The sequence below is a fragment of the Panulirus ornatus genome, chromosome 30 (assembly GCF_036320965.1).
Source record: "Panulirus ornatus isolate Po-2019 chromosome 30, ASM3632096v1, whole genome shotgun sequence".
In the NCBI taxonomy this organism is placed as follows: Eukaryota; Metazoa; Arthropoda; class Malacostraca; order Decapoda; family Palinuridae; genus Panulirus; species Panulirus ornatus.
This window is the reverse complement of record NC_092253.1, coordinates 3,674,010-3,687,500: the sequence shown is the minus strand read 5'-3', so window position 1 is coordinate 3,687,500 and position 13,491 is coordinate 3,674,010. Positions and strand designations below refer to the sequence as shown.

Here is a 13,491-nt window from a genome sequence, read left to right as displayed (position 1 = left end):
ACGCTTGAATTATCATACATAATCTACATTATGAATAATCCTTTGTGACTAATTGATTTTTTTATCTTTAATTCATTTATTAACCTCTGATTCGTTATCTTTACACGTTCGTTTGCTGTCTTTATGCAAATCTTTCAGCACTTCTCAATCATACAGTTTTTTTTTTTATCATATTTGCGAGCCATTTCCCTCGGGAGCGAGGTAGCGTCAAGGACAGAAGACTTGAGTCTAAGAGGGGAAACTTCCTCACTTGGCTCCTTGCTCTGTTTCTCCTTTTGGATAGTAGTGCAGGAGAGGATAATTCCGGCAGTTCCCCAGTTATATCACCAACAGGTGACTCAGTTTATCATTTCCGTGTTGGGTTCAGACAGGATCAGAGGAGACAAAGAGGAGAACTTGTCTTGCCATTACACGCAGCAGATGTGTATTGATACGCCATTGTTATAATTTAGATATCCCCTGGCTATAGTCCAAGTAGGGGAAAAAAGAAAACGGGGATATATATATATATATATATATATATATATATATATATATATATATATATATATATATATATATATTTATATATATATATATATATAAAGAAATAGAGTTCTGATGGAAAGGGGATTCGAACCCATGCTTTTTCCAATTCGTTCTATCGACCAGGGAGGTACTGTATTACTGGTACTGCCTGCCTGGGTAATGACGGATGCTCAGTGGCTGTCAAGTGTCACTCCTTTTTCGTCCCCAGGTATGTGGGTCCTCGTCTTTCTACCTCACCCCTCATTACGTGTGTGTGGATGGGAAGTAACTAATTACTTTTTAGCAGTAATCATAAACAGAATCTGTTTGACACGACGTAATGCAATGGTCAAAGGTCGTGTGACCTTTCTGTGACGCGTGACACACGTGACGCAGGTCATGTGACCTGTCTGCCAACGCTGGTTGTGACGCGTGACACATATGACACATGTCATGTGTCGTCCCAACACTGGAGACAGCATGTGTCACATGTGACACATGTAACACATATAATACATGTGACACCTGTAACACATGTGACACATATGACACATGTGACACATGTAACACATATAACACATGTGACACCTGTGACACATGTGACACATATGACACATGTGACACATGTAACACATATAACACATGTGACACCTGTGACATGTGACACATATGACACATGTGACACATGTAACACATATAATACATGTGACACCTGTAACACATGTGACACCTGTGACACATGTGACACATGTGACACGAGTCATGTGTCCTTATCGCTCGCCTGAGTCACCCCTTAACCCCCAGCCCCCCACCCTCACCCCCACCAGTTCTCAGGGGGTTTGAATTCCCCACAATCCGGGGTTAATACTCACAGCGCCGCTGGTGTAGTGGTATCATGCAAGATTCCCATTCTTGCGACCCGGGTTCGATTCCCGGGCGGCGCACAGCTGTTTTTTTCCTGATGTCTCAAGTACATTTGCGGGTTCTCTGGAATGCTGGTGGATGATGGATCATAATGTTTTATGAGATGATTATTGAGTGTGTGTGTGTGTGTGTGTGTGTGTAATTCGCGTGTTAAGAGGAGAGAGAGTTTTACACTCTTGTTGCCCCGACTCTTAACCTTGTATATACACAACACACACACACACACACGCAAGCCTATGCTGGGTTTGTGTTCATCGACCATCCCCCCAAGTGGAGGAGAAACAGCTAGGTTGGTTGTGGGTAGATAGCCGAGCCCATTCAAGCAACCATTTGGTTGAAAATAAGCAGTTGAATCATTACAGATATTACAGGAGGTAATGATAGTTACTCGTTAACTAATCGTATAAGACCTTAAGATCAATGCGGGTTGAGCACTGTAGTTAATTCAGTAGTTGACATACCACATAGCCAAATAGAAAACTGGGTTGTTTACTGTCTTAGCTATGCACTTGTTCATAGATTGTGTGTGTGTGTATATATTCATATATACATTATATACATACGTTTGCATACGTGACCCATTTGCGATAAGCCTCAATGTTGGTTCACTCTGCTTCGAATGTAGGTATTATTTTGGTATTTGCTCCCGAGAGCTGGCTGCTTGTGTACCCCCCACCACTAGCTAAACCACACAATTCTCGGCAAAGCTACTGAGTCACATGATTACTGTGTGGTCGTTGATCACTCAAGTGTGGGCCCTTTTGATAATTGTTTCTCTCCCTACACCTCGAAGCTTTGGAACCCTCAACCCTATCATGTCTTTCCCATGAACGCTGACCTGGCTCCTTTTTAAAAGACAGGTTTTTCACCTCCTCCAAAAATCGTAAATACCTTTCCTTGTCTATTCATTTTTCCCTTCATTAACTTCTCTGTATTTCAATTAAGCCCCGGCTTTGATGTGGGCTCTTGTCCATGACTTGGAGCCTCGAAGAAAAGAATGCGTATAAGCATTTTCATACGTGCATCTTACGCTACGTATAATTAGTACGTCAAAATACATATGTACGACCAAATACATCCCGCCATCATAGGGACGTATTTACAGTTCATCTCGGCAAAACCTTCACAAGTGAGGAGAGGAAAGAAAAAAAATGGGGGACGGGGGTGAGAGGGAGGGGGGGAGAAAGAGCCAGGTGGTGAGAAGAAGGTGGAGGAGAGGGAGGGAGGATGGATGGTGGTGGTACTGGTGATTTCTCCTCAACTTGCCAGCTGTCACACACACACACACACACACACACACACACACACACACACCAGCTGTCGCGCCGCACTCACTTCTACGAGATTAGTAAAGGCTTCTCTCTCTCTCTTTTTTTCTCTCTAACCCCCCTTCACCCCCACTTCACCACCCCCAGATAGCACGCGCTGACAGGCTGTGTGACTCAAGGGTGTCGTGCTCAAGATGTCGTACCGTCGTGCTCAAGGTGTCGTACCGTTGTGCTCAAGGTGTCGTACCGTTGTGCTCAAGGTGTCGTACCGTCGTGCTCAAGGGGTCGTACCGTCGTGCTCAAGGGGTCGTACCGTCGTGCTCAAGGGGTCGTACCGTCGTGCTCAAGGGGTCGTACCGTCGTGCTCAAGGGGTCGTACCGTCGTGCTCAAGGGGTCGTACCGTCGTGCTCAAGGTGTCGTACCGTCGTGTTCAAGGTGTCGCACCGTCGTGTTCAAGGGGTCGTACCGTCGTACTCAATGGTCGTACCCATCGTGCTCATGTCGTGCTCCTGGCCTCAAGGTGATGCACTAACCTCGACGTATCATGTCTTCCTTTTTTTTTTTCAAACTCTGGATAAAGATACCTTCCAGGCGGTGGCCTTATCTCCCACGCCCTTCTTCCTGCCTGCCCCTTATCTAAGGCACATGACCACCAGCTGCTGCCTAGGAAAAGCCAGCCACCTCTTCCAGATAACTAATTCTCACTTTCCTTGGCACAAGCGTGTGAATTACATTCGTCTATTGATCTACGAACCCGCTGTAGATAGAGGATCCAACCCTCTCTCTGTCAGCGATGCTCCACCATCATTCAAAACGTCTGATAAAACTCTTCTGTTATCTTATCTAATAAGCAAACAACAGTTTACTACCCGCCGTGCCGTCTTATCTCAACGAGACTTGCCTAACAACTTCCTCTCGTGGATCAGCCATAAACGCCAGTAATACTGAGCACCGACACCTTCCTGAAACCGTTTCTGAACCTCCTTAAACCACACCGGACGGCTCGAAGAGACCCACACAACACAAGAGCATCGTTTCTTCTCCTTATTCTTCTGTGATGCGGATTTACCGCTTGACCGTTCATTCAAGCGGAGATCCGCTTCACCTTCTGTCCCAGTCGAATGCTGTAAAAAGACATTTGTATTAGCGCTTCTTACATGCATGTCTTGATAAGCGTTATCGACTCCTGGCTTAAGGAGGGGTTGATGAAGCCATTCCACCCGCAAGAAGCAGATCAGCTGCTGCACAGTTGGGAGGGAGGGGGACAGACTATGGGTAATAGACTGGGTAATAGACTGGGAAATAGACTGAGACTGTTATATTCACAGGTACTTATATTTTACTCGTATTGCGTAGATTTTCTCGATCTGGACTTCCAGAAAGCATTTGACACTGTCTCAGGTTTCTCTCCCCGTATTGTTACACAGATAGAAATCATGAATAGTACACACACACACACACACACACACACACACACACACACACACACACACCGAAGCCTAAACCCGGTACCCATTTATCAACCAGCCCCAAAGGGAGGAAGAACACCTACGTTGGATGTGGGCTTGCTGTCGGGCCTGCTTGGAGTTCTTGTATATATAACTAATTTTTTTCCTTGTATGCCACAAAATCAATGCGTAGTGTGTCTCAGTTCCTGGACTCAAAGGCAAATTTCCGCATTTAACATCTGTTGAACTCAGATTTACTCATAACTTTCAACTCACACTTACTCACGTTGACTCACAACTTTAAACTCACACATACTCATATTTACTCACAACTTTAACTCACATTTACTCAGATTTACTCAACTTTAACTCACATTTACTCAGATTTACTCACAACTTTAACTCACATTTACTCAGATTTACTCAACTTTAACTCACATTTACTCAGATTTACTCACAACTTTAAACTCACACTTACTCAGATTTACTCAACTTTAACTCACATTTACTCAGATTTACTCACAACTTTAAACTCACATTTACTCAGATTTACTCACAACTTTAACTCACATTTACTCAGATTTACTCACAACTTTAACTCACATTTACTCAGATTTACTCACAACTTTAACTCACATTTACTCAGATTTACTCACAACTTTAACTCACATTTACTCAGATTTACTCACAACTTTAACTCACATTTACTCAGATTTACTCAACTTTAACTCACATTTACTCAGATTTACTCACATCTTAAATACCCAGGAGCCTCTGCCTTACCTCACCTTCACCTATAATTTCCGGAGCATCGGAAATAACAGGAAGGCGACTGGTCTGTGTCAACGAGTGCGTTCCAGGTACTACGCGCCCTCAGGTGTTGCCTGGTGTTGCACAGAAGGTGTTGCTTAGTGTTGCACGGAGGGGGTGTTGCCTGGTGTTGCACGGGGGTGGTGTTGCTTGGTGTTGCCCTGGGGTGTGGTGTTGCTTGGTGTTGCATGGAAGGGGTGTTGCACGGGGGTGTTGCTTGGTGTTGCATGGGGGGTGTTGCGTGGTGTGTTGCATGGGGGGTGTTGCTTGGTGTGTTGCACTGGGGGTGTTCCTCGAAACTTGGTAAACAAGGCCATCATTGGTAACCACTGCCTGACCGACTGAAACACACTGAAACAGACAGACAGACAGACAGACAGACTGACTGACTGAAATAGATAGACAGACAGACTGAAACGGATAAACATGGAATAAGAATCGAAAACCATAAGTATGTGAGGGAAAATTGCACAAAAGGTTTGCTAAACGAGGAGACGAAAAAGAGGAATAGAGAAAGGAGACAAGCATAACACCACAGGAAGATGATGAGAACAAGTGAAGACAAGTGATGAAAGAAGAGGCAACAGCTGAGAAGAAAGAGGATCTAATACCCTGAAGAGACAGGGAGACAGAGGATCTGATACCCTATAGAGACAGGTATGGGATTCAACCCTAAACATGAGTGGAGGTTGTTTTGTTTCATGTATTACGAAGCAATCGTCTACCTTATATTTTCCTAGCTGTCTACATCCAAGAATACACCATTCCCGCCGGCTCTTGTTGATGTTTTGGCCGACCGCTCTGTGCCAACGGGCGCTCAAAACTACCAAACGACCCATTAACGGCTGTTAGAAATCACTCGCCGGGGAACACAGTCACCTTCCATTCGAGCGTCTTTGCTGACAGTACTGAGCTGGAGCGCGCGGTGGGAGGACATCCTAATTATTGAAGTCGTTATATATATAGTTAGTGATATACGCAGCGTCAGTGAACAGCGGCCCACCACAGGATCTACCAAGCTTTTACGCTTCCAAGCTTACGTACTACCGGTAAGATAAGCTTGCCTCAGTAATTGTATGATGGTTTTATAGACAGGGAGATTTATGTCACGCCCCCTTCAGTTATGTATTTGTGTTATGTATTTTCAGACGTTTGAATGATGTTGTTACGTTACTCTGGTGTTGTGGTTATAGATTGAATTTGGTATTTTAGATCGGGTTTTTTTTTGGGGGGGGCCATAACCCACCCATTACCATCGTGATGATTAAGGTAACCACAATTACCACAATGAATGTCCAGTCCCAACGACATGACACCTCACCACACCACCACACCACGCCTCACCTAACCTCACCACCATACCATACTTCACCTCACCTCGCCTCCACACCACACCACACCATGCCTCACCTCACCACCACACCATACCACACTTCACCTCACCTCACCTCGCCTCCACACCACACCACGCCTCACCTCACCACACCACCACACCATACCACATCACGCCACACCTCACCACACCTTACCTCCACACCACACCATACGATACCTCACCACACCACACCACACCATACCACACGATACCTCACCACACTACACCACACCATACCACACCGCACCACACCACACCTCACCACGTTCACTACACCCCACACCCATCCTGCCAGCCCTCCTACAACCAAAACACAACCAGTCCAGCCTCCCAATCCAGCCCCTACAACCGCAACAGATATCCCCCCTCCCCCCCACCCTCCCTCCCCCCACACACACCCCCAGGAACAGCACACGCCACCTTAAGACAATCACGACGAACTATAACATCCGGTGTGGTCAGATGGCTGCCTCACCAAAACAAAGATGCTGCAGCAGGCTCCACATTTGCCCTGCCAATACCTAGCGCCAGGATAGTTCCATCCCTCACGCCACCACATGGTCCACTACAGTACCCAAGGGAACGGGTAAGAACGCCCTTAAGGACTTTAGGTCTTCTAAAACCCTTTATACACGGGGACATGTCTTCCTCAAGATGCAAAAGGGGTGGAGGGAGGGAGAGAGAGAGAGACATCTGGTGAGCGGGGGACAAACTTCTTATGGGGAGCAGGACAGTTGCCAGGTCGCCGTGTTATGAGTATAATTTCCCCCGACACACACACACACACACGACCCTTTTCGAGGCTTTCGCGTCTTATTATTTCCAGCAGAAGGTCAGCTGAGACTGATAACAACCTGGGGATCATAATGGTCCTTCGGTGGCCACATTGTTCGATGAATAGTTATGGAGTCTTTAATATCAAATGAAATCTACCTATTTGTAGGAGATTGTGGGGTGGGAGGCGGGTAGGGAGGAGGAGGAAAGATGATGATACGAATAGATACAGAAAGGGTTCCAGTCTTGAATCAATTTGTAGAGAAACGCTAAACCTTATATGTAATATGGAATGCGTGGAACAATTGATTAGATTAATCATAGGTCATTAAGTGTTGATTAATCATAGGGCATTAAGGTGTTTGAAGACCCTGAGACTCAAAGGAATAAAAAGAAATTAAGAAAGAATTCATAACATTCCACAGTTTCCTTGATTGCTTAATCCTCGTGTGTATGGTCTCCACACAAAAGCTATGGGAAGCAGCAGCTTAGACGTGTGCCATGGATGTGCCACGCCTCCTGAGTGGCAGGGGTGGGGTGGGAGGTCACGGGCAGGGGCCACCTACGGACACCAGTAGCCAGAGTGGTACGTGCAGACCACGGAGGAGGGAACCAACACCACAACGGATGGTCGCGCTTAGGAGCCATAATATTGTCGTGCTTAAGGGTTATCGTACCGTCGTGTTCAAGGATTATCGTACCGTAGTGCTTAAGGATTATCGTACCGTAGTGCTTAAGGATTATCGTACCGTCGTGCTCAAGGATTATCGTACCGTCGTGCTCAAGGGTTATCGTACCATCGTCCTCAAGGGTTATCGTACCATCGTCCTCAAGGGTTATCGTACCATCGTCCTCAAGGGTTATCGCACCATCGTCCTCGAGGGTTATCGTACCGTCGTACTGAAGGATTATCGTACCGTCGTGCTCTGGAGGGGGGGGGTTGTTAAGCTGCCCATGCTTGTAATTCTGGTGTAACTGCTTATATCTAATTAGGTTTATGGGGACTTCCATAGATCGTGGCTCGACAGGTCGTGTGGAGAACGACAGGTAAATGACATTTAAGTCTCTCTCTCTCTCTCTCTCTCTCTCTCTCTCTCTCTCTCTCTCTCTCTCTCTCTCTCTCATTCTCGAAGTGCACTTTCCTGCTGCTTTTGAGGCTCGTGCCTCAAACAAGCCGCTTCCCCACTACGCTTCACTCGTTTCCACACAACCACTTCGGCCGGATCGAGCCTAGAGATGATGTGTGTGTGTGTGTGTGTGTGTGTGTGTATGTATGCGTGTGTGTGTGTGTGTGTGTGTGTGTGTGTGTAGTGAGCGATAACCTGCGGTGCAGGAGGGGGGGGAGGAGGAGGAGGAGGTAGATCCCCCCACACTCTCTCTTAAGACGCCTTCCAGACTCCATTGTGCCACAAACGAAGATAAAGGCCACATCAAATTAGTTTGTCGACCGGCCGCTATCGTCGGCCTCCCTCTCAAAACAAACGCCTCGTCCCCCAGGCCATCCTGGAGGGGATAAGAAGAAAAAAAAAAAAGAAATCAACACAGTTCAGATAAGAAGATAGTGCGGTTGTGGTGTGGTCATGCGGAGGGGAAGGGGGAGGAAGGGTAGGGTAAGGGTTGGCCTTCCTTGGTGAGGGCGGAAGCCAGGGCCGGAGGGGAGACTCGAGACGCGGCAGGCGTGAACTTGAGCCAGCAGCTGCTGGAGTTCTCCTGGCCTTTGTCTCGACCCCCAGCAAACCACCTGGCCTCCCAGACCACGCCAGACTCAGCGGCTACGGAGGACCTGGGGAGGAGGAGGAGCAGGAAGGAGGAGGAGGAGGAGGAGGAGGAAGAAGAAGAATAATAAGCCAGCAGTTGAAGGAGAGGAAGTATGATAAACATGGCGAGTGAGGAGAGACGGAAAAAGTAAACAAGGCCAAGGAGGAACCAGGAGTAAAGATGAAAGAGCAGCAGCAGAGAGAGAGAGAGAGAGAGAGAGAGAGAGAGAGAGAGAGAGAGAGAGAGAGAGAATGTGTGTGCTACTTGTAAAGAGAGTAAAGAGAGTGAGAGAAAAAGCACAATGAATGAGAAACACACACACACACACACACACACACACACACACACACACACACATGAACACACACACACACACACACACATACAGATCTGCCAAACCCGTCACAACCTGTTTATATACACCTTACAAGGACAGAAACACGTGGAATTACACCCACCAGAAACACCTGGATATACTTAGATATACACAGGTGGGCATACATGACAGATTGAGTTTGAAGTATACATATTAAGGAGATGCAATACACACTATGCATACATAGATTGAGTTATGTATGCTTTAAAGAGCTTCATGCATCACATGAGCAAACAGAAATGTGTGTACACACACACACACACACACACACACACACACACACGTGTATCATACAACCATACAGAAGGACATCATACATTATACGGACGAGGGAATTCATCAAGACACAAAGACAGACACAGAACCAAATCATACACAGAGACATACTTTCAATACTTTATAGACTTATAATACAACGTGGGAAATTCTCCTCACGTACAACAGACACATACATCTATATGTACCAAATATATGTATAGATTCTATAACCCCAAACAAAGTGTTGTCTTGATATAAAACATTTGTCACTACACTTAATTAAGTCTTTCCAGTGTTTTAAATGTGTGTGAATTTTAAGTACATACATATATATATACACACCACCCCTTCTATAAGTGTGCCACACACACACACACACACACACACACACACACACACTGTGCCATATGTTTAAATCACCCGCAGTCGCTACACACAATGCGTCGCACTGGATAGCGGGTGTGTCAAGCGAAGGAAACATAAGAGTCTTATGGTATTTAACGCGCGCGCTCGCGGTTTGTTATGGAGCCGTCGAGCTATAAAGCCATGCAAATCTCCTGGCGTTCGCTCGGCCAGCGAATACCCAGCGTTGTTTTAAATGGTCGACTCTTGTAAGATGTCTCGAATATCATCATCACAGGTCTGGAGGGAAAAATTCAAGAATAATATAAGCCATTTCTGATTAAACTATGTATATATATTTTTGTACATCTATTAGCTTAATTATGTTCTTTAAGGACGTGTGGTGTAATGTTATTACAAATATTACAAAATACTTCAAAAGTTTCGAACTTATGACGATTATTATCATGTTAAGTCTTACCATATATATATATATATATATATATATATATATATATATATATATATATATATATATATATATATATATATATATATATGGGGATAGGGGAGAAAGAATACTTCCCACGTATTCCCTGCGTGTCGTAGAAGGTGACTAAAAGGGGAGGGAGCGGGGGGCTGGAAATCCACCCCTCTCGGTTTTTTTTTTTCTTTAATCTTCCATTACAAGGGACAGAGAAGGGGGCCAGGTGAGGATATTCCCTCAAAGGCCCAGTCCTCTGTTCTTAACGCTACCTCACTAATGCGGGAAATGGCGAATAGTTTGAAAGATATATATATATACGTACGTACGTACGTATGTATGTATGTATGTATGTAAGCATGTTGTAACAGAATGGAGAGGGCGTTGGTTGAGGATCCTTAACTCCCTCGTGTCATTACCAGGATCCGTCAAGTATGGGACGTCCTGCGCCAACTTGTATCCACCGCAGGATCTGCCGAACGCCAAAAAACCCGCAACCTCGCCAATTCGACGGCGTGGCCCGCCAAATCGTCTCGGATAACTGGGCTGATAAGAGAGATTACAAAAAAAAAAAAGTTGACCTCACAGTGTCCTTCCGGCGTTGTATAATGCGACCGGTCATTCTAAACGGGGTACATTAATGGGTGTTGTGTTATACATTGTTGTATTGTTGTATTATACATTGTTGTATTGTTCTATTATACATTCCGACGTAATCATCCTAACAATCCTTCGTTAATAGTAACATTGGTAGCTGTTCTATAGCGACTTACGAATGACCCCACACGATTACGAATGGCCTCCTACGATTACGAATGACCTCTCACGATTACGAATGACCTCCCACACGATTACGAATGACCTCCCACACGATTACGAATGACCTCCCACGATTACGAATGACCTCCCACGATTACGAATGACCTCCACACGATTACGAATGACCTCCCACGATTACGAATGACCTCCACGATTACGAATGACCTCCCACGATTACGAATGGCCTCTCACGATTACGAATGACCTCCCACGATTACGAATGGCCTAGCTATTACAAATGACCTCCCAAGAATACGAATTCGCTACGAAGACTTTCTTATTGATGATGGAACGAACAGGTTGTGTTCATGGTGAGGTGTGACGAGGTGGCATGGCGGGGTCTGGCCCGGCCTGGCTGTCCTGCTGGACGACCCCGGGGAAGGGGAAACAAGACTTTGGACGCGTCGGGACACGTCTGTCCAGGGCAGGACGCGGCGCACCGATCTGACGGAGGCTTGTGTAACTGCGCGCGCGCACACACACACACACACACACACACACCTATGCCAATCCTCCTCCTCCCCCTCCTCCTCCCCCTCCTCCTTCCCCTCCTCCTTCCCCTCCTCCTCCTCCTTCCCCTCCTCCTTCCCCTCCTCCTTCCCCCTAGATTTTAATCCGTTTCAAAAATGTCAAGTGAAGACGGGGTGTATTAGAGGCGGGGTAAGAAAAAAAAAAAGGGGGACGTATCAAAGTAAGGTCCAGATGGTCCATTTTATTCATAGTGAACCATATGATCGTGGACTTTATAAGGAGAACCGTCCACGCTCCTTAATGCCCCCCTTTATTTAATTTTTTTTCCCATTCCCACCCTTCACTCTCAGTCTGTAACTTCCCACTGCCCTCTCCTCCTCCTTCTCTGTCCTCCTCCTCCCTCCTCCCCATCCTTACTCAACCCCTACCCCCCTTTCCCCTACCCCACAAACACCCCCTCCCCAAACAAACCAAGTAATTCCCCTCCTCTCTTCTTTCCTCTCCCATCCCTTGTTTTTCACCCCTTCCCCTCACCACCCATCCCCCTCAACTCAACACCTGCATTGACATCCTTGCTTTGAGACACCTTAAACCTCTCCCATTTCCTCCCCCACTCTCTCTCTCCCCCCAGTACAATTCTGGACAAGCACACTCCAGTTAAAGTATACAACATTCCCTTCCACACTCTCCGACAGAGTTTCCATGTCAGTATACTTTCTTCCATGATATGCGGTGTTTTCTTGGCTTTTCTTACACCCCTGCAGGCTGTTGAGCCGGAGGGAGAGGTGGGTGGGGGATGTGCCATTCGTTCTACTATTCTCTCTCTCTTTCTCTGTACACTGATGCAAGTGTACACTGATGCAAGTGCTACTAAAACTACTACTACTACTACTACTACTACTACTACTATTACTACTACTACTACTACCACTACGACTACTACTACTACTACTACTACTACTATTACTACTACTAGTCAGACGCTAGCACACCTACTATTGCTATAGCTGATGCTACTACTGTTATCACTTATATTTTGATGTATCTATCTACTTCCACCAACACCTCCGTTATATCTACTATTACTGCTGGCACGGCTCCTGTTACTACCGTTACTGTGACTGTTTACTATACGGTTCCTGTTGCTACTGTTACAGTCACTGTTGGCACGCCTCCTGTTGCTGCCGTTACATGGTTCCTGTTACTACCGTTAACTACACATCAAATGACTTTTTATCAATGTTTTAACATTAATGATAAGTTAATTATTCTTTTCTTTCATGAATTTCCAAGTTTCTTATTTCGACTTCATTTGCCTCAAACATATGTAGTTTGTCAGCCTTGCTTCCTTCTCTTTATTGTCCCATTTCTTTCAGTTCTCAAAAAGTTTCTTTCTTCTTGACCTAAATCTCTTTTGCATACGGTTCTGCATCGCTTCCTAACACACCCCCGACCTGATCGAATCCCGCTGGAAATGAGAGTCCGTAAACAATGAAACCATCACATGAAGCTTTTTGGATAATTATCTCTTTACGTAATTGCAAAAATTCGTTCGCTTGTTTCGAATCGGTTCCGGACCAGTGTCATTTCCTTTATGAACTGTGGGTTATTCCGAATGTATCGAGACAGCGTCGTAGAGTGGTTCAGTAAGTGTCGCATCATGATTCGAAGCTCTGGTCGAAGCAAGGGATCCGCCGTCAGTCTTGGCTTCACTGTCCATACGCTTCGAAGAGATTCATGAACCAGTTTCATTCGTTTCCCGTTTTCTAACTTCCCATTTCTGAATTGTTGCTGTGACAAGGTAAGCTTTAGGTAAACGTGGTGTCACGGTAACAGATGTGGGTGTTACTGTATGATAGTGTGGTGTATGAGTAAC

The 13,491-nt window shown here is 45.7% G+C and overlaps 1 non-coding gene across 1 annotated transcript; it reads left to right on the top strand.

The window, feature by feature from the left end:
- The first annotated feature begins 1,380 nt into the window (after positions 1-1,380).
- On the top strand, positions 1,381-1,451 carry TRNAG-CCC (transfer RNA glycine (anticodon CCC)). The gene has a single exon. It is a non-coding gene; the product is annotated as a tRNA-Gly (tRNA).
- The last annotated feature ends 12,040 nt before the right edge of the window (positions 1,452-13,491 follow it).